Here is a 22,104-nt window from a genome sequence, read left to right as displayed (position 1 = left end):
AATAACACTGCATACAACGTTTTGTTTTGCCTTTATGCTATGTATAAACAAACTATAATGTGTTGCATTTATGAAATTGATGAACTCCTGCAGAGAAAACGAAATTACATTTCTGCATGCAACAGAAACATTTTGAACTCCGAAAAAAAGACGTTAGGTTAAAGGTTACTTTTAAGTAAAATACTCAACGTCTATTTGAGTCCTTCTTGTATTTATGAAAAACGCCAAACTTAAATTTGCCGCCAGCAGCAAATCAAAAATAACATCAGCCAGCTGTCAGCCTGAAAAATAAAAGGACTATTTCACTGAACAATGAAAACATATGAATATACGTAAAATAATAGGCAATTAAAATATTTATCATACTTGTTCAGGTTGACTCACACCTGACAATGCAGTCGTATTCAGTAGGGATGGATCGATGCTTAGGGGAGTGACCGGGAAGGATAATGTGTTTTTTTCCTCTCTGAACTCACAGAAGCGTTTCCCAAACGATGTTTGCATTGCGATGATTGCAGAATGTAAATACTCCGAATTTATCATGTCGTGACATTGTTTGAACTCTCTCAAATTGGGCAAGTGAGACAATGTGCCTTTCTGTAAATCTCTGGCAAGCAACGTCAACTTGCGCTCGAATGCCAAAACATTCTCCAACATGTGCAGGGCTGTACGTCCTTACCCCGTTGAAGGGCTGTGTTCAGCGTGTTCAGGTGCGCTGTCATGTCTACCATGAAGTGTAGCTTTTCCAGCCACTCTGGCTGTTCCAGCTCAGGAAAGTTGAGCCCTTTGCTGCACAGGAAAGTTTTCACTTCTTCCAGACACGCGACAAAGTGTTTCAGCACCTCCCCTCTGGACAGCCAGCGATAAAAACACGTAGCGGTTGCTACACGCAGTCAGTAAACTGCAGTCAAAGATAGCTTTATTCGAACTAAACAGCCTTGCTTTTAAGCCTCCCTCAACCCGCCCCCCCCATGGGCGCGGATGTTGCAAAAGACACGTACTCACAAACCCCCGTAGGCTATCTCCCTTAGCCTGAACGCTGGCTAATTGTGAGCCGGTTCGGATGTGTCAGGAAATGGGTCGCCACAACATCTTATTTAGATTGTACAAGATCACCATAATCTTCAAATTTAGATTTACATTTCAAAAACTAACAAACTAACATAAAATACATTTTAATTAAATACTGACCATGTAGCGGTGTGCTACATGCAGTGCTAAAATTACGACACGGAGTCGGTAACTGCAGTCGAAGGAAAAAAACTTTATTCGAAATCTTCAGCCTCACTTTTAAGCCTCCCTCAACCTGCCCCCCATGGCGCAGAGGCTCCAAAGCTCTGCTCGCAAACCCCCGTAGGCTATCTAATTGTGAGTCGGTTCGGATGTGCCAGGAAAAGGGTCGCCACAACCAATTATTTCCCAAAGTAACAGGGAGCCGCAGCACAGACGTAAAAGAGCCACATGTGGCTCCGGAGCCGCGGGTTGCCGACCCCTGCTCTAGGGTGCCCGTGCAACCTTGCCCTTCCTCCCAGGAATGTTTCTTGCACTCCATTTCACACTTCTGCTTCCTTCCTCAGGAGCAAAACATTCAGCACATGCTGAATTAATGCCGTTTTGTATTCTGTGTTCCTGTTTCAAAGCCCAGAGCTTAACTTGGAGGGTGGTTAAGGAGATGAATTTCCCAGTTCTCTCCAGGTTGCATGTCCAACTTGTGGACTGCCAATGCGGGATACACCCTGAGCTAGTGTGCAGAGGATAGGATCAGGTTGATTATCACTACCATGCCACGCAGTGCCATATTATGAACTGCAATTAGAAATAAATAAACAAAATTACACAGACAGTAGTGGCATCCTGAAAGAAGCTGTTCCTTACACATTGTGTGTACCTTCTCTCTGATTGTAGTAATGAGAGGAGGACATGTCCTGGGAGGATCTTACCGCAGCAATGTATTTGATGTTGTCCGTGTGATATGCTCTCACACTTAGTGTCATGGCATACAAACATGTCCTACCCAGGCATAATACTGTAAGTTCCCACATCCAGTTCCAGTGTGAATGAGACCAGTGGCAGTGCTACCCTAAGGTAGCAGCGCGCATTGCAACCAGACTGACTCTCATGGGGATGCAGAGGAGGTACCTCAGCTTTGTAATGAGAAGTCACAAAAGGGGACACACTGAGATGTAGTGTCAGGAGGATACAATCAGTCATATTCCAGTGCTGTACTTTAAGATCACAGACCAGGACACACCAGACCCAACATCCTCAGGGCATACTCCAGCCTTGCCCTGGTACAGTGCTCTAAGTTGGTAGAGCGGAACATAAGCAGATCCAGTGACAGTGGGTCATGCCACAGACCTATCCCACATTGTACTCTCAGGTCCCAGAACAGTACATGGACAGAGTGTCTTGGGTACAGGGGCAAGTCCTGCTCCGACACTATACTCAAGTCACACAATTTGGCAGTACGTAGGACTTGAGCATTTGGGAGAAGGGCAGAATGGATGGAGATTCATTTGTCACTGCTGCGGGGGCTTCAGGTACCTTCTACCGAGTGGGCTCCAGGCACTGTATGTTCCACTTCCTCACTCACTGAGTTAGTGGGACTGACTTAAAGTTAACATCACTGGAGAGAAGGTTCTTGGGAAACTGAAAAGTCCAAAGGAAGTTAAGTCACGTAGACCTGATGGTATGCATTCAAGATTTCTGAAAGTAAGAAGTGGCATTAGTAATGTTCACTTAAGAATCACTAGAGTCTGGAATGGTTCCGGAAGACTGGAAAATAGCACTTCACTCTTCAGGAATGGAGAGAGGCAGAAAAAAGGAAAGCATAGGCTAATTAGTCTGACTACAGTGGTTTGGAAGATGTTGGAGTTGTTATTGGAGGTCTCGGGGTACTTAGAGGCACATGATAAAAAAGGCCACAGTCAGCATGGTTTCCTCAAGGGAAAATCTGTTGGATTTCTTTGAAGAAATTACAAGCAGGATAGACAAAAGGGAATTGGTAAATACACAAAGTACACTGCAGATGCTGTGGTCAAAGCAACACGTACAACAAGCTGGAGAAACTCAGCAGGTCTGAGTTTGACTGCTCGTCTCCACGGATGCTGTCCGACCTGCTGAGTTCCTCCAGCTTGTACGTGTTGCTGGGAATTGGTAGATGTTGTGTACTTGGACTTTGACAGAGTGCCACATATGAAGCTTGCTTAACAAGCTACAAGCCTGTTGTATTACAGGAAAGTTTCCAGCATGGATAAAGCAGTGTCTGATTGGCAGGAGAGTGGAATAAAGGGAGCCTTTTCTGGATGGCTGCCAGTGACTAGTGATGGGTCTATGTTTGGACCGATTCTTTTTATGTTACACGTGAATGATTTGGATGATGGAATTGATGCTTTTGTTGCTAAGTTTGCAGATAATTTGAAAGGAGTTGGAGGGCAGATAGTTTTAAGGAATTAGGCTACAGAAGGACAGACAGATTAGGAGAATGAGTATAGAAATGGCAGGTGGAATATAGTGTTGGGAAGTGTATGGTTGTGCACTTTTGATAGAAGAAATAAAAGGGTAGTTTACTTTCTATATGGAGAGAGAATTCAAAAATCCTTGTGTAGGATTCCCTAAAGGTTTATTTGCAGGTTGAGTCTGTGGTATGGAAGGCAAATGCAATGTTAGCATTCATTTGACGAGGACTAGAGTATAAAATCAAGGATTTAATGTTGAGACTTCATAAAGCACTGACAAGGGCTCACTTGGAATATTGTGAGTAGTTTTGGGCCCTTTATCTAAGAAAAGCACTGACATTGGTGAGGGTTCAAAGGAAGTTCACGAAAATGATTCAGCGATTCTGTTGGCTTGTCATGTGAAGAGTGTTTGATGGCTCTGGTCCTGTACTAGCTGGAATTCAGAAGAATGAGGGGTGACCTCCTTGAAACCTATCATATTGTGAAAGGTCTTAATAGAGTGAATGTGGAGCAGATGTTGCCTATGGAGGGAGAGTAAGAACAGAGGAGACAGCCTCAGAATAGAGGGTGTCCTTTTAGAACAGAGAATAGGAGGAATTTATTTAACCACAAAGTGGTGAATTTGTCGAATTCTTTGCTACAGGCAGCAGAGGAGACTGTCTTTATGTATATTTAAGGCAGAGGTTGATAGGTTCTTGATTGATCAGGCATGAAGGGATACGGGGGAGATTGGGGCTGAGAGGTAAAATGGATCAGCCTTAATGAAATGGTGGAGCAGGCTCGATTGGCCAAAAGGCCTAATTCTGCTCCTATATCTTAATGATCTTGTGGTCTTATTCTACAATAGTGGTCACCAACCTTGTTAAGCCCAAGATCCACTACCTCGGCCTCAGTGAAAGGCAAGATCGACCCACTAAGTCGTACACTTGCGTACCAGGCAGAAAAGACCAGAAGTAAAACCCCGCAACCCTTGTAGGATCTATCGAGTGACAAAAGTTTGACTCGAGGGATGACTTTCAGTAGATCGCAGCAAGGTAGCTGCTCTGCTACTTATGAAACCCTGAGCCCGAATTAGGTCGCCCGTGAATACTTTAGCACCGGGTTCCCCATGAACATTCGGTATGCTAAACGGGTTCAGAGGCGGCACCCATCTGTCCGCACTTCAGGCCAGCAGCAATGGCACTTACCGCTGGCCGCGTAAGGTGGCCGATTACCCGAGGCAACCAGTGATTCCTGGCGTGAAGGTATCACTGCGTTTAGGCGAATGATGACCTTGAGTGGGTAATGACTTTGCGTGGGTTCAAGTTCAACAGTGGGTGTGACAGGGAATGAGCAAAGGTGCAGCTGACTCATATCGTTCAATATTGGCAAATGATATCGTTTTCTCGCGGCCCAGTGTTTGGGGTCCACTGAAGTACACTGTGTAGTGCGTGGCGGGGGAGCTACACACATGCGCACCGGGCAGGAAGAATGGAAGTAAAACCCCGCAACCTGGAAACAATCTCTCAACGGTATTTGTGTATTTATTTTTCATTTTTTCTCGGGATCTACTGGGAAAGTCTCAAAGATCGACGGGTTGGCGACCACTAGTCTACAACGTTGTTAAGGAATACATTGTTTGGGCAAGGTAAAGCCTTTCTTGATTGATTGAATAGTAGAGCAGGCTCATAGTTGCTCCTTCATCTTTATTCTTGTGATCTCAACTTGTCCCATTGTCTCCATTAATTCGTACACTAATGCACTTAGATTCTTCTGCCTTGTGTTTCCTTCACATAATATTTCCTTTCCTGGCTCTTCCCATGACTGAGACACGTCACTATTCACTACACGCTGCTTGAAGCTGTTTTGTGCACTCCCCATGTCGATCTGCCTCCCTTCCAGAGGCCTTTAGGTTCAGACCCAGGGAATAATTGTCAAACACAGTTTACCTAAAATTATATACCGTTTATTCGCAAGTGTGCGACACTCAGTTGAACTACAGAGCCTGGGAAAATCTGCAAACCAAGTGAGCACCTAGTACTGTCTGGGCTACTGCCAGACATCCATTATCACATACATACTTAGATAAGGGTAGACAGAAACTTTCTCATGCAATAACCACCTCTTTATTCATACATTATACTCACAGCACGACTTGTTAAGCTGCCAATAAGTCAGTTAGGTTTTATCCCTTTTAATTCTGCATATAATTCCTCACCCACACCAGGTCATTAATAATAGACGATGAGAACAGTACTATGACACCACTGTACTTTCCAACTCCTCACCAATTTTTGCCATAGAAAGTGCCCTATCTAAATGCATCATGGTTTGGTTTGGCCTGGCAACTGCTCTGCTTGAGACTGCAAGAAACAGTCCCAGGGAAAGAGGCTTCCCCTCTGTACACTGTCTGCACTTCTGGTTGCCTCAGTAAAACTGCCAAGATAATCAAGTATCCTCCACCACAACAGGCAGAAAATTCAAAGTCCCAAGTACTGGTTTTGCCAGGTTGAAGGACAGCTTCTGTGCTGCTCTCATAAGGCTACTGTACATTAATGTCCCTAGTACATTAACAGGCAACACAAGTGAATCTGCACATGCTGGAAATAAATAAAAACACAAAATGCTGGCAGAACTCTGCAGGCCAGACAGCATCTGTGGGAGGAGGAGGTGACAACGTTTCGGGCTGAAACCCTTCATCAGGAGTAAAGTAACATGGGATGGTTGAGGGGGGATAAGAAATGGGGGGAGGGATAAAGTAGAGAGCTCGGAAGTGATAGGCTGGAGGGAAATGGGCTGGGGGAAGGTGGAGAATTATGGGAAATAAAAGAGAAAGAAATGTAGGGCTGGGGGGAGATTATAGTGAGGGGGGGAAGAGAGAAAAAGAATCAGACTAAAATAATAGGGATGGGGATAAGGGGGGGGCAGGGGCATCAATGGCTACCTAGATTATTCCTCCTTTCACCCTGTCTCCTGCAAAATGCTATTCCTTTCTCTCAATACCTCCGCCTCTGCCACATCTGCTCTCAGGATGAGGCCTTTCATTCTAGGACAAAGGAGATGTCTTCCTTTTTTAAAGAAAGGGGCTTCCATTTGTCCACCATCAACTCTGCCCTCCATCGCGTCTCCCGTGTTTCACGCACCTCTCCCCTCACCCCATCCCCCCGTCAGCCCACCAGGGATAGAGTCCACCTGGTCCTCACCTATCACCCTACCAGCCTACAGATCCGATGTATATTCCTCTGTAACTTCCGCCACCTTCTATGTGATCCCACCACCAGCCACATCTTCCCCCCCGCCCCCCCCCCCACTCTCGGCTTTCCACAGGGATCGCTCCCTACACGACTCCCTTGTCCATTCATCCCCCCCATCCCTCCCCACCGACCTCCCTCCGGGCACTCATCCCTGCAAACGGAAGAAGTGCTACACCTGCCCCCACACTTCTTCCTTCAACACCATTCCAGGCCCCAGACAGTCCTTTCAGATGATGCACCACTTCACCTGCGAGTCAACTGGGGTAATATACTGTATCCGGTGCTCCCGATGTGGCCATTTATACACTGGGGAGACCTGCCGCAGAGTGGGAGACTGTTTCGCCCAACACCAGCGCTCAGTCCTCCAGCAGTGGCGGGATCTCCCTGTGGCCACACACTTCAATTCCACAGACCACTCCCACTCCGACATGTCTGTCCATGGCCTCCTCTACCATCAAGATGAGGCCACACACAGGTCGATGGAGCAATACCTTAACTCCCGCCTAGGTAGCCTCCTACCTCCCAGCACGAACATCCAACTCACAGACCTCCGTTGATACCCCTGCCCCCCCCTTACCCCCACCCCTATCTATTATTTTAGTCTGGTTCTTTTTCTCTCTCTTCCCACCCCCCCTCACTATAATCTCCCCTCCCCAGCCATACATTTCTTTCTCTTTTATTTCCCATAATTCTCCACCTTCCCCCTAGCCCAGGGGTCAGCAACCTTTACCACTGAAAGAGCCACTTGGACCCGTTTCCCACAGAAAAGATAACACTGGGAGCCGCAAAACCCGCTTGACATTTAAAATGAAATAACACTGCATACAACGTTTTGTTTTGCCTTTATGCTATGTATAAACAAACTATAATGTGTTGCATTTATGAAATTGATGAACTCCTGCAGAGAAAACGAAATTACATTTCTGCATGCAACAAAAACATTTTGAACTCCGAAAAAAAGACGTTGGGTTGAAGGTTACTTTTAAGTAAAATACTCAACATCTATTTGAGTCCTTCTTGTATTTATGAAAAACGCCAAACTTAAATTTGCCGCCAGCAGCAAACCAAAAATAACGTCAGCCAGCTGTCAACCTGAAAAATAAAAGGACTATTTCACTGAACAATGAAAACATATGAATATACGTAAAATAATAGGCAATTAAAATATTTATCATACTTGGTCAGGTTGACTCACACCTGACAATGCAGTCGTATTCAGTAGGGATGGATCGATGCTTAGGGGAGTGACCGGGAAGGATAATGTGTTTTTTTTTCCTCTCTGAACTCACAGAAGCGTTTCCCAAACGATGTTTGCATTGCGATGATTGCAGAATGTAAATACTCTGAATTTATCAAGTCGTGACCTTGTTTGAACTCTCTCAAATTGGGGAAGTGAGACAATGTGCCTTTCTGTAAATCTCTGGCAAGCACTGTCAACTTGCGCTCAAATGCCAAAACATCCTCCAACATGTGCAGGGCTGTACGTCCTTACCCCTGAAGAGCTGTGTTCAGCGTGTTCAGGTGTGCTGTCATGTCTACCATGAAGTGTAGCTTTTCCAGCCACTCTGTCTGTTCCAGCTCAGGAAAGGTGAGCCCTTTGCTGCCCAGGAAAGTTTTCACTTCTTCCAGACACGCGACAAAGCGTTTCAGCACCTCCCCTCTGGACAGCCAGCGATAAAAACAAGTTGTAGCGGTGTGCTACACGCAGTCAGTAAACTGCAGTCAAAGATAGCTTTATTCGAACTAAACAGCCTTGCTTTTAAGCCTCCCTCAACCCGCCCCCCCATGGGCGCGGATGCTGCAAAAGACACGTACTCACAAACCCCCGTAGGCTATCTCCCTTAGCCTGAACGCTGGCTAATTGTGAGCCGGTTCCAATGTGCCAGGAAATGGGTCGCCACAACGTCTTATTTAGATTGTACAAGATCACCATAATCTTCAAATTTAGAATTACATTTCAAAAACTAACAAACTAACATAAAATACATTTTAATTAAATACTGACCAATTATTTCCCAAAGCAACAGGGAGCCGCAGCACAGACGTAAAAGAGCCACATGTGGCTCTGGAGCCGCGGTTTGCCGACCCCCGCCCTAGCCCATTTCCCTCCAGCCTATCACTTCCTAGCTCTCTACTTTATCCCTCCCTCCACTTCTTATCCCCCCTCGACCATCCCATGTTACTTCACTCCTGATGAAGGGTTTCGGCCTGAAACGTTGTCACTACCTCCTCCTATAGATGCTGAGTTCTGCCAGCATTTTGTGTTTTTACTTAGTACATTAAGATGGACTCTTGCCTGCAATCTACCTTGTTACGGCTTTTGCACCTTGATTACCCGCATTTCTCTGGAACTGTGACGTATTATTTTCTGTTCCCTGTGCACAATGCACTGCTGTGATATGATCTATACGAATGGCTCACAAAACAGTTTTGCACTGAACCTTGTACATGTGACAATAAATTAACTCCAGTCTGAAAAGCTGATCAAGTTTGCTACTGAGACCATCCTTGCCATTGCTGCTTCTTTCATTCCACTTTCTTCAGTTTTGCAGGCAATTCTTTTTTGTGGTACTTTTGAAAATCTCCATGCACAATATCAAACCCATTTCCTTCTGCAGCTTCAGAAAATGAATATTGCCAGGGTATGGATCTCACCAAATCCACACACTAGCTTTCTCCACACTAAATTGCAATCACTTCTATCCCAGATACTTTTTTGTGGCTTCCCTGCCACTCAGGATAAGGGGATTGGCTTGTCGTTGCATGATGTCTTTAATGCATGAGGGTAGGCACTCAATGGCCACTTTATTAGGTACAGGAGTGGAACCTGGTGTGGTCTTTTGCTGCTGGAATCCATCCACTTCAATGTGTTCAGCATGTTGTGTGTTCAGAATTGCTCTTCTGCTTTTCTGAGTTACTGTCACCTTGAACCAGTCTGGTCAGCATCCTCTCATTGACATTGTGTTTTTGCCCACAAAAGTGTTCCCTACACCATTCTCTGTAAACTCTAGAGAGCTGTGCGTGAAAATCCCAGGAGATCAGCAGTTCCTGGGAAGCTGAAACTACTTTGTCTGGCACCAGCAATCATTCCGTGGTCAGAGTCATTTTCATCACATTTCTTCCCCATTCTAAAGTCGGTCTGAACAACCACTGAACCTCATCACCATGTCTGTATGCTATTTTGCATTCAGTTGTTACCACATGATTGACTGTTTAGACATTTGCATTAGAACAGGTATATCTAATGAAGTGGCCACTGAGTGTATATTGCAAATTCAACAGGCCTCTGGGACCACAGGAGAAAGGGAAGATTGCTAGATGTATTGCTGCAGTTTCTGGTTTCATATTTTACCTGTGCATCTCTAATTTTAGCCTACAACTTTTCTCAACTCCCTTCTCTTTAAACTTTGAAGTTTTGTACAGTTTCACCTCAGCCACACTATTTGCCTCTGGGTGGATTGCCATTATAATCCTATCATACCAGCTATTTTCCATAGGAACATGAGACATAGTCATTTAGCCCATTGAGTTTGCTCTGCCATTTAATATTGGCTGATTTATTTTCCCCCTCCACTTCTCCTCCTGCCTTCTCCCTGTAACCTTTGACACCCTCACAAATCAAGAACCTTGATTACTTTTGGATAAGTACATAAGTGAGAGGGGTGTGGGAGACCATAGTTCAGTCGCACGTTGACGGGATTAGGCAGAATAATTCTTTGGCATGGACTAGATAACCCAAAGTCTCCATTTCTGTACTAGTGCTCCACTGCTCTGACCTGTCACCCCCTCTTTTAAATATACCTAATAACTTGGCCTCCCAGCAGTTTGTGGCAATTCATTCTGTAGATTCATCATATTCTGGCTAAAGAAGTTCTTCCTCATCTCTGTTCTAAAGGGATGTCCATCTATTCTGAGGCTATGTACGCCCTCTTGTACACTGGTTTCCATGAGATTCTCTCCCCCCCCCCCCCCACATTCTTCTAAACTCCCACCTAGAATCATTGATTGCTATTTGTACATTAACCCCTTCAACCCCAAGAGCATACATATGAACTACCTCTGGATCCTCTCCAATGCCAGCACATCCTTCCTTAGATAAGCCCAAAACTGTTGACAATACTATGCATGGTCTGACCAAAGCCTTATAAAGCCTCAGCATTACAGCCTTGGTTTTATATTCTAGTCTTTCAAAATGATTGCTAACATTGCGTTTGCTTTCTGTTCTACTGACTGAACCTGCAAGTGTTAACCTGTAGGGAAAATCCTGCACAAGAATTTCCAAGTCCCTTTGCACCTCTAATGTCTGAATTCACTCCCCATTTAGAAAATCATTTACACCTTCATTCCTCTAGTGCACTATTGTCCCTACACTATATACTTCCCTACACTATATTCCACCTGCCACTTGGCGCATTCTCTAGATCTGTTAAAGTCCTACTGCAGACTCTCTGCTTATTCAACACCACCGTCTTTGTATCATTCGCAAACATGGCCACAAAGCCATCAATTCTGTCACTCAGATCATTAACGTATAACGCAAAAAGTAACCAACCTAACATAGACCTCGCGAACACTACTAGTCATTGGCAGCCAACCACAGAAAGCCCCCTTTTTTCTCACTCTTTGCCTCCTGTCAGTCAGCCAATCTATCCTTACTTTTACATCTTTCCTGTAATACCATTGGCTTCTATCTTGTTTGGCAGCCTCATGAGCAGCACCTTGTCAAAAGCCTTCTGATAATCCAAACAAATTTGTCAGACAACATTCTCCCTTGAGGAAACCATGCTGCTTTTGGCCTATTTATCGTGAGCCTTGAAGTACCCAGAAACCTCATCCTTCCTAATGGATTCCAACAACTTACAGAAGTACTGGAGAAGACCTTGTATTTATGAACCCTTGCTGGAAGCACTCAGGTCACATGGCATCTGTGGAGAGAGGACGGGTTAATGCTTTGCAGTTGAAGACCCTTTGTCAAAATTGGATGAAAGTAATCTCAAAGCAAGTCATGTTCTTAGAAGGATTGAAGGGTGCCTGGAAGCAGGTTTATGGTTTCAAAGTACCATTCAGAACTGAAATAACGAAAATAAATTTCTTCACCACAGGGTGGAGGGTCTTTAGAAGTCTTACCCTCCCCTCCCCCCCCCCCAAAAAAAAGCACTGTGATTGCTGAGCATGTTTAAGCAAGAAAGTGAGGGTCCTTTAGATTTTAAGGGATAGTGTAGGAGAATGACATTATATAATCAACCTCAATTTTACTGACTGGGAGAACGGACAGGAGGAGTGTCATGGCTTACACCTGCTTTTTCTTACTACCTTTTGGCTGAGAATTCTTCCTGATGAATAAATTCTTCAAACATCAGTCTGAATATAACAGTAAAAAGGTTGCTGGTCCTCCATCCTGCTAGCTTTTAACTGGCCAGTTTCCAGAACCCTGGTATACTTTGCAAATCTGTCCTCATCTTTCCCCTCAGTTTGGTTTGCTAAATGATACATTTCTTCGACTTGAAAGCAAAGAATTTCAGCTGTGCAGCTATTACTTTTTTTTTGATAGTGTGGGCACCGTTAATGGCGACTGTCACATCAAGCTCCCTTTCATTAAAAGTAATAGCAGTGTTATATAACTTGAATTTTATAGTTGAGAATATCACAACTTCTGAGCCAGCAGCATAATATTTCATAAACTGTCAATAATAAAGCATTTTTTCATTATTTCTTGTCGCATTCCATTTTGTAATCAGTGAAGGATGTCACCAATATAATGCAGGAAACGGGGCGAACTGTTCTAGACAGCTGGTAGAAGTGTAATGATGGTAAGCTTGTGATGTTACTTGATAGATTTATGAACAGGACTTAATTAAATCTTCAGTTGGGTTCTTTTCTGTCTAGCTGAGAGTATTAATTTGACATCTCAGTGGTAAGACAGTGCCTTCAACATGTCACATTGAAGGCAAATGGAAATTAGAGCAGAGGGTGTAGTTATGTTTTATAGTAGCAGAGGATTGGGGAGGATGCTGCAGTGTATATTGGATTTATGGGCTTTCAAAGGCATTTTGACAATGCTATCCCATGAGATTGAAAACAACTTGGATGTTGGAACGCGTGGCAACTCTGAAAGGTCAAACAACAGGTAGGTGAGCAACAGGCTTCAAATGGTTTAAGCTACATTGTGCAGAACTTATCACCAGAACTGTACTGTGTTCTCCTGGGTGCACTGAGTATGTACTAAATGGGGCAATGTAAGATTTGCAGATACTGGGAGATCTGGGGCTGTACATATCCAAACCTTAGAATGTCATTGGTCAGTTAAACCATAAGGGTTTCCTGACTTGAAAATTGTTCAGTTTTTCTCAACACATGGATGATAGAAAAATGGAGAGTAATGTGGGAGAGAAGGGTAATATTGAACTTAGAGTGGGTTAAAAGATCAGCACGGCATTGTCAGGACAATAATGTTCTATGTTAATTTCCAGGCTGTAGAGTTCTGTCATCACGTTAAGCCTCAGCTGGAGTTAACTCTGGTATTCATGAGGAAATAGGGCTGTCCTTGATGTGGGCACAGATGTCTACCTAAAATAAATATCTCAAGGAATCTGGAAGTTTTCACTATCTATGTTACTTGTTGCTAACATTACCCTCTGTTTCTCATAAAAGTTTTGAGAGTTTTGATGTGCAGCCATTGTTATAAATAATTAGTATGAGTTTATACACAGCAATCCCAAAACCAGCAAAGTGATAATGACCTGACTACATTTTTGACATCATTGCAGTTCCAACAGAACGGAAGTGTTTTAACGGCACAAATAAAACAGTTAATATGTTTGGCATCTTTTTTTAAAAAAGAAAATCCATAGGTGAGTGATCGATTCCTTGAACGTTTGAAAGCAAACTTGCAAGCTCTTTTTCATATGGCGGTAGGACTTGTACACTACCCGACGACCCAGTAGAGGCAGAGATTTTGTCAGACCCGGTGTAGATGAATTCTTGTGCTGTTGGATTTCCCAATTCTGGAGCAAGAGCACCACTCATTTGACAGTCATTGAAAAGATAATGATTAACTTTATTTGTCACATGTACATCAAAACATGTGAAATGCATCATTTGTGTCAGCGACCAGCACACTCTGAGGATGTGCTGGGGGCAGCCTGTAAGTGTGGCTGTGCTTCATGTACCAGCATAGCATGCCCAGACCCACACCTGTAATATATATATATGTGTGTTTGGAATGCAGGAGGAAACTGGAAACCCATGCAGTCCTTATAGACAGCAACAAGAACTGAAGTTCAGGTGCTGGCACTGTATCACTAACTGCCACGCTTCCCTGGCCTGATCGTTTAATTTTGCAGTCAATGTGTTTGAACGATGAAAAGGTTGGTTAATAGTTTTAGTATTAATACTGTCTACTGTAAATGTTGAAGCCTGTGGTATTGGATGGAACTCACTGAGCTGGCAAGAATGAAAGGAGACAGGACAGGAATAATAGTTGATCGTTGGGATCTCACCTGGATTGGTGTTTAGGTTCCCATTTATTCACCATTGACATTGGAATAGATAGTTAAGTAACACGGTTTGCTAACCACTCAAAGATGGGTGGCATTGTGACAGTGTTGGTGGAAGTATTAAGTAAATTTGAATGAATAAAATTGTGGAGAATGGATGTAGGTGTAGACAAATATGAAGACATTCAATCTGTGTCCAAGAAGACTTTTTTTTTCAATGATGAAACCAGGGAATCAGTAGATATTCAGATAGACAAGTCAAAGACTTGGGGGTTTATTTGTGATTTGAGCGCCACCTTGCAGCTGTAAGATCAGGGTTGGATTCCTGCCAGTGTCCTGTGAGACGTTTATACATTTTCTTTGTTGCCGTGTGGGTTCCCTCCTGGTGCTCTGCTTCCCCTTGTGTTTCAAAGCTGTACAGTTAGGATTGGTAAGTTGTGGGTCATGTTGGCACTAGAAATGTGGTGATTAATGGGTACAACTAAGCGGAATGCTTGATGATGTCTTTTGATGAAGATGGCATATTTCACTATGTTTCAATGTATGAAAGGTTACAGGGAGAAGGCAGAAGAATGGGGTTGAGAGGGACCATAGTGGAATGGTGAGCAAACCTGATGGGCTGAATGTTCTCATTCTGCTCATGTCTACCCTTGATCCAGGTGTACATGTGATGAATAAAGGGAATCTTTAACCAATATTGCAAGAAATTGTATCTAAAGCAGGGGTTCCCAACCTTTATTATGCCATAGAACCCTATCATTAACCAAGCAGTCTGTGGACCCCTGGTTGGGAACCCCTGATCTAAAGGAATAGCGTTCCAAGAGAATTGAAGTTTTAGTGCAGTTACATAAAAAGCTGGTTAGACCACACTGGAGTACTGTGAACAGCTCTTGGCAATGCTGTCTTCAGAAGGATATGATGACGTGCAGTGTAGGTTTCCTGGTGATGCTTGGATGCCTGCAAATTCCTTTGGAGATTGCGGGAAAAAAAATTGGATTCCATGGAATCCTGATGGTTAAAGAGCAGTGTGATATTGAGAAGCAGTGTGATTAGTTAAAAGGAGCAATTTCTGCTGGGAGGAGGTATTGAAGAATTAGCCCACCTACCAGGAAACGCTTCTGGCTACAGAGAGTACAGTGCAAGTTTTCATCCGGTCAGTTAATATTGAGGGAGCTCTGCATGAAATTTTTCAATCCTCTCTATGGCTAATGAGTACACTGGAGGATATTGTATCATTGGAGGAAAGAATAAACTGAGTAATGAAAGGTTTGTAAGCGTTAACTTCATGTTGGGTAAATTACTGGCATTAATTCTAAAAAGCAGTATAAACATAAACCTTCCATTAGAAAGGTACAGAATAATCAATTGATTTCATCAAGTTTGTCTTACTGAACTAGTTTGAGGGCTGGTGCAGTGAATGCAGTTGGTTTGAACTTTAATGAAGGACCTAGGTTGAGCAGTATCAAAGATCTATTTCCATTAACAGAAGGGTCAAAAACCAGCCCTCAGCGGGTTACAGTAATGGGCAGATTCATGGTGAGACAAGGACTGGATTTCTTATCTAGAAGGTGATAGGGATCTTGCACAAAAGAGTGGTAGTGATAGAGGCCTTTTTCATATGGATGGTTGGGAGACTAAGTCATTGGGTATCTTTAGAGATTGATGGATTTGTAATTAGTAAGGCTGTCAAAGCTTATAGGGAGGAGGCTGGAGAATAGAATTGAGAGGAATGTTAAATCACCCATGGTCAAATGGTGAAGCAAACTTGATGGGCTGAATAGCCTAATTCTGCCCCTATGCCTTGTGGTTTTGTTTTTTTTAAAAATGAAAATGCCTGCTGTCTACTTAAGATCTGCAACTTGATTTGCAGTTCTTTTTATAGACCACGGATGTGGTAGCTTGCTTTCTGGGTTGTTCCTTGATTTTAAAACTAATTGTTTTTGTTGACCCAAGGCAAAAAACATAGGAAACATAGTCAGCAAAATGAAATTAGATAACATGCTACCCTTGAATGACAATAGTTGGAGGAGCTAAATGACTTTAAGTTCCTGAAGCAGAATGTTTAAAATGCAATTTCTAGGTCGGTCCACAGAGCTTCTATAGATTAAATAGTTTGTAAGTGAAATGGTAGCATTTATGGTAAAGAAATTTGCAGCACAGAAGCTGTTACTCAGCCATGACTGTTTCTGTTCCACACCCTCCAAGCTTGCAGTTTGCCATCTTGTGCATAGAGCTGCTCTTTATGCTGTTAGCTGCAATTCTTGCTTGCCATTCTGAGCCTTGTACAAAAAGGCAAATAAAAACATATTAAATCTCATCTCAAGTCAGGTTTTCAGTTTCTGAAGGGTAATGATCAGCTTATTTTTCATCACTTTCATTGTCTTTTTCCGTTCTGATGTGTGTTCAGTGGGCTTGTTTACTGATTGCGAATCGGTAGCATTCTGGGAATAGCAGAGGTTCTGGTGGGCCAGTTAGCCTCTGTTCCATTTACAAGCAAGCTGCAGGCCTATATCACAGCTGCCCCTGTAGCAAGCAGAAGCTTGGAGTAAGGTGGGCAGCTTTTTAACCATCAGTTTCCCCAGAGTTTGTAAACTGTTTCCTTTTACATTAGCAGTGTACTTTGCTGCTTTTTCTTGCTGCTCGCTGTTCTAATAATGGTTGTTATACTAGTTGTTACTGAGTGTGAATGCTGAATTTGGAGATGCAGCATAGCCCAATGAGCTATGGCGCTCAGCAACCCACCTATCTAGTACTAACCTAGTCACAGGACAATTTACAACAACCAATTAACCTGCTAACTGATATGTCTTTGTGCTGTGTGAAGAAACGGAAACACAAGGGGAAACCCACTTGGTCACAGGGAGAACTTGAAAGCTCCTTACAGACGCTGCCAGAATTGAAATCTGTATTCTGGTGCCCTGAGTTGTAATAGCTTTGCGCTAGCTGTTATGTTACCATGGCACCCAAACGACAGATTTCATGGTGTTTCAGTGATAAAGCAGATTCTACTTCTGATTTTAATTAAATTCCGCAGATGCCGTTGTGGGATTTGATCTCAGGTTGCCAATAAGAATCTATGTAGTGCTTATCACATTCTGACACTCAAAACCAAATATTAAGTTAGTTAAGGCATCTTGGGTGTGGACAAATTTTGTGCAATATCTCCAGCTGCTTTGAATATCTTGAGTTCCTTCTTGAGCAGAATTAAATACAAAATGCAGAAGTCTTCATATTTTGTTTTTAAAAAAGACACCAGGCACCCTAATAGAAGATTGGTGGAGTTGTGGATAGCTGAGTTGGCAACAGCACATGACGAACGTCGAGCTCTATGACGACCTACCGTTGCTCACTACTAAAATCGAGGAGAGAAGACTGCAACTAGTGGGGCACTGTCTACGCCACCCTGAGCTACCTGCCAGCCTAGTCATCATATGGGAGCCCAAGCACGGGAGGATGAACCCTGGGAGCCCTCCCAAGACTATGGTCAACACAATCCTAGAAGATAGCGGCGCGGCTAATGTAAATGAACTGAACACACTGATGAGGGAGAGGGAGGAGTGGAGAGTCCGTCATTGTGCCTGACACCGGCCCCCTAGGCCTGAGTCGATGTAGGAGTAGGTTACGATTGACTGAGAAGTGGCAGATATCTTCAGTCAAGAAAAGTGTGAAGTGTTTCACTTAGGAAGGTTAAATTTGAAGGCATAATACAGGGTTAGTGGCAGGTTTCTTAGGAGTGTGGAGGAGCAGAGCGATCTGGGATCCATGTCCATAGATCCATCAGAGTTGCCACACATGTTGATAGGGTGGTGAAGAGGGCGAAGGTGTATTGGCATTCATTATTCAGGGGACTGAGTTCAAAAGCAGCGAGGGAATGTTGCAGCTCTGTATAACCACACTCGGAATGTTCAGTGCTGTTTGCCTCATTATCGCAAGGATGCGGATGCTTTAGCGGGAGTGCAGTGGGATTTACCAGAAGGCTGCCTAGATCAGAGAGCATGTCTTAAGAGGGTAGGTTGAGCAAGTTGGGCCTTTTCTCTTTGGAGTGAAAGAGGATGAGAGCTGACTTGGTAAGAGGTGTACTTGATGATAAGATGTATAGTTAGAGTTGACATCTATCGACTTTTACCCAAGGTGGAAATGGGTAATACGAGAAGGCATAATTTTTAGGGCATAGAACACGACAGCACAGGAACAGGTCCTTTGGCCCATCTAGTCTGCCAAACCGTTAATCTGCCTAGTCGCATTGACCTGCACCCAGACGATAGCTCTCCATACACCTCCTATTCACATAGCTGTTCAAATTTCACTTAATGTTGAAAGCAACCCTGCATCCACAACTTGCACTGGCAGCTTATTCTATGCTCACCACCCTCTGAGTGAAGAAGTCCCTGCCTTTAACATTTCACCTTTTACACTGACCCATGACCTACAGTTGTAGTCTCATCCAACCTCAGTGGTAAAAGTCTGTTATCAAATCTCCCCTCAGTCTTCTAAGTTCTAGGGAATAAAATCCTACCCTATTCAACTTTTCCCTATAACTCAGGTCCTCAGATGCTGGCAACATATTTATAATTTCTCTGTACTCTCAATCTTCACATTTTTGTTGTAGGTAGGTGGCCAAAACTGGATGTGATACTCCATATTTGGCCTCACTAAAATTTTAGACAATTTCAACAATCCCAATCCCTGTAGTCAGTACGTTGGTTTATAAAGACCAATGTGCCAAAATCTTTCTTTACGACCCTAGTGACCTGTGACACCACTTTCAAGGAATTGTGGACCTGTGCTTAACTTCTGCCTCAGAGTCAATTTGTTGCCATATCCTTGAATCCCTTGATATCCAGAAATTTGTCAACCTCTTTCAAATGGGCTCAGTAAATGAATCTCCATGGTCCTATGAGTTGCAGAATTCCAAAGTTTCACATCCTCTGAAGGTAGGAATTCTTCCTCCATCTCAGTCCTAAATGGCTGACCTATGATTCTGAGTTTGTTTTTCCGGGTTCTGGCTTTGAGGAAATATTATTCATGTATCCAACTGTCAAGCCCTGAAGAATTTTGGGAGCTCCACCTTTCATGTTGCTTTAAAGAATACAAGCCTTTTTGGGGTCTCCTCACGAAGCAAAGTGCTGTCACAGGAGGCATTCTGGTGGGTCTTCATTGCATTCTCTCAAAAGCATATGTAAGGGTAAGAGACGGAGAACATGTTTGGAAAGGGAAAATGTTCTACATATCTACTGCGTTTGTTGAATGCCTAACGATGCTATGCTATTGCCCGTGGTGAAATGTTGAGTAAGTAACATGGGAGAAGTGGTTCTGTGTCCTCACAAGGAGGAGAGTAGAGGATTAAAGTTTTGGGCTCTCATTTGGAATCAGTTCAGCAACTTTGTCTCTTGCCAAAAACGCTGTGTTCTCGATGATATTTATAGATAAATGAGATTTATTTCTCACACGTACATTGAAGCATACAGTGAAATGTGTCATTTATGTCAACGACCACAGAGCCTTAAGATGTGCTAGAAACAGCCTGCAAGCATTAACCTGCTTCTAGCACCAATATGGCATGCTTACAGCTCACTAGCCTTAATTCATACAGCTTTGGAATATGGGAGGAAACTGGAACACCCATCGGAAACCCGTGGTCATGGGAGGGCGTACAAACTCCTTACAGATAGTGGCAAGAATTGAACCCCAATCTCATAGCACTTTAAAGATTTAGGCTACCATAACCTCCCATATATGCATTGAGCAGCTCAGCTGAATGTGTTTCTAGAATCAAGATTGTGCTGTTTGCTAAATTTGCATACAACAGCTCTGGGTTGCACATCATTGATGCTAGTCACTAATGCCCCGTGGCTCAGAGCTATTGCCATGTAATGTGGCATTTAGCCACTGAAAAGGCCATAGTGTTAATGAAATCAGGGTCAGTGGTCTAGCAGGCTATTTTTGCGATCTGGATGCCTGTGTGAAAAGCTATTTGGTCAAAGTAGCTGAGATTTCTGGCCTTGTTCCTGAGCAGAAGGTGATGAGACAAAGAATGCTGAAACTAATTGCTTTGTTTTCTTTGTACTGGAGTGAAAATTAAGTTTGCTTAGAGTTGCATGAGCTGCAGAAATGAGGCATTAGCTTTGCCACTTTATGAGTACATTTTAGTAGGTGGTTTCTGCAAGAGGACCACAGCCTGATTCTGGTTTGGAGGCCTGCGTGTTGCAGTGAGCTGCGGTTGTTTGGAGTCAGGGCTTTACGCTTTGACTCTTGGTAGAGTCACTCATGCCAAGCGGGCCAAAGGCAGACCAAGAGTGGTTCACTAGTCTTCCAGGTTCAGGGGTTCAGATCAGGGCTACCAACTCTGTCTGGTAAAACAAAATTGTTACGGAATGGACCGGCGGTAGTGAAAACCAAGAGGAGGCTACTGACCTGATGAAAGAAGCCCTCAACACTGCCAAAGATGGAGTAGCGGACAGTAAGTTTAGTAGGTGTTTGGTAACTATAGATCAGTGATCAGAAGTTCAAAGCAAAAGGAGATATTCACAGTTTAAATAGCATAGCAGTTAGCAAGATTGCTCTACAGGCCCAGTGATCATCAATTTCCACCACAGAATGAAAGAGTTTGTCTGTTCTCCCCTCGACTGTGTGCATTTCCTCCAGATGCCCCACTTTCCTCATGTATTCCAAAGACGTATGGTTAGGGTTCATTGATTGTGGCAACCCTTGGAGACTCCCCTACACAATCCTCGCTGATTTGATGTAAACAAAATATCTCACTATATTTTGATGTTTTTGTGTTTGTGACAAATGAAGCCAATCTTTAAAAGGGAACCATTTCAGAGAGCTATTGATGTTGCTCGGCACCAGTTATCATGACATGGCGGATGGAGTTTAATGCAGACGAGTGTGAAGCGTTGACAGGGCAAACCAGGACAGGACATGGTGATTGGTAGGGTACTGAGGAGTGTACTGGAATAGAGGGAGTTGGGAATACAGAGTATATTTCCTTGAAAGTGGAGTTACAGGTCAATAGGGTCATAAAGAAAGCTTCTGGCACATTATCCTTAAAAATTAAGGTATTGAGTAAAAGAGGATGTTATGCAGAAGTTTTATCAGATATTGGTGAGGCCAAATTTGTAGTACAAGTGCAGTTCTGGTCACCTAACTGCAGGAAAAATGTAAATAAGATTGAAAGGGTGTAGATGTTGCTGGGACTGGAGGACCGAATTTATAAGGATGCTGAGCTGATTTGGAGAGCTTGAGAGTGACTTTGGGCTGGGCGATGAAATCTGGGCCAAGAGCAAGTTGCTGGGCAGCATGGTCTGGGCCTGAGGCCTTTCGCAGCAGTGATGCCTGGGTCCTAGTGCAAGGTACAATGCGCTGTTTAGACAATTTAAATGCCGGCCCAGTTCAGAGGCAAGGTCTGAGTTTGCTTGCTTTCCGTAATGTTCACTCCTCTCTCCAGGGCGCCGGAGCCCTTTTTGCTGTTCTGTTGCTGGGTTCATTTAAATGCCCACCCAGATGGACTGAAAAGGCAGGGTGTCTGTCGGGATGAGAGTTGATTTTGCTCGTTCTTCACAGTGGTCACCTCTATGGCACTGAGGCTGTGAAGACAGCCCCGGCTGCTGCGCCCTGTGCCTGCTAATATGCTGAACTGAAAGTGAAGCTTTGGGTCTATTCCAGGCTGCTCCTGGGTTTGGATCTGAGGACTCAATTTTGGTTCGGAATGCTGCTGTTCACTTTGATTGCTTGTGTGACTTGCATTTATTTTTTCTTTTTCTTACGTATGGAGAGTTGGTCTTTGATGATTATTTTTGTCTCTAATTGGGTTCTTTCAGGTTTCTTGCTGAGCAAGCAATCTCAAGGTTGTATAATTTATACATTCTTTTATAATAAATGTATTTGAATCTCAAGTATATGAATGAGATGAGT

General features: G+C 43.6%; 1 protein-coding gene across 3 annotated transcripts in view; it reads left to right on the top strand.

The window, feature by feature from the left end:
* csnk2b (casein kinase 2, beta polypeptide) overlaps positions 1-22,104 on the top strand; it is a 68,960-nt gene that overhangs the window by 1,737 nt on the left and 45,119 nt on the right. Inside the window, exon 2 of one of the 3 annotated variants that reach the window (XM_059970930.1) lies at positions 13,920-14,058. The exons of the other annotated variants lie outside the window; for them this stretch is intronic. The gene's annotated coding sequence lies outside the window, so the exon portion shown is untranslated. The remainder of the gene's footprint in view (positions 1-13,919; positions 14,059-22,104) is intronic. 3 annotated transcript variants of the gene reach the window in all.

The sequence above is a fragment of the Hypanus sabinus genome, chromosome 5 (assembly GCF_030144855.1).
Source record: "Hypanus sabinus isolate sHypSab1 chromosome 5, sHypSab1.hap1, whole genome shotgun sequence".
Classification (NCBI taxonomy): Eukaryota; Metazoa; Chordata; class Chondrichthyes; order Myliobatiformes; family Dasyatidae; genus Hypanus; species Hypanus sabinus.
This window is presented reverse-complemented; position numbering and strand designations above follow the sequence as displayed.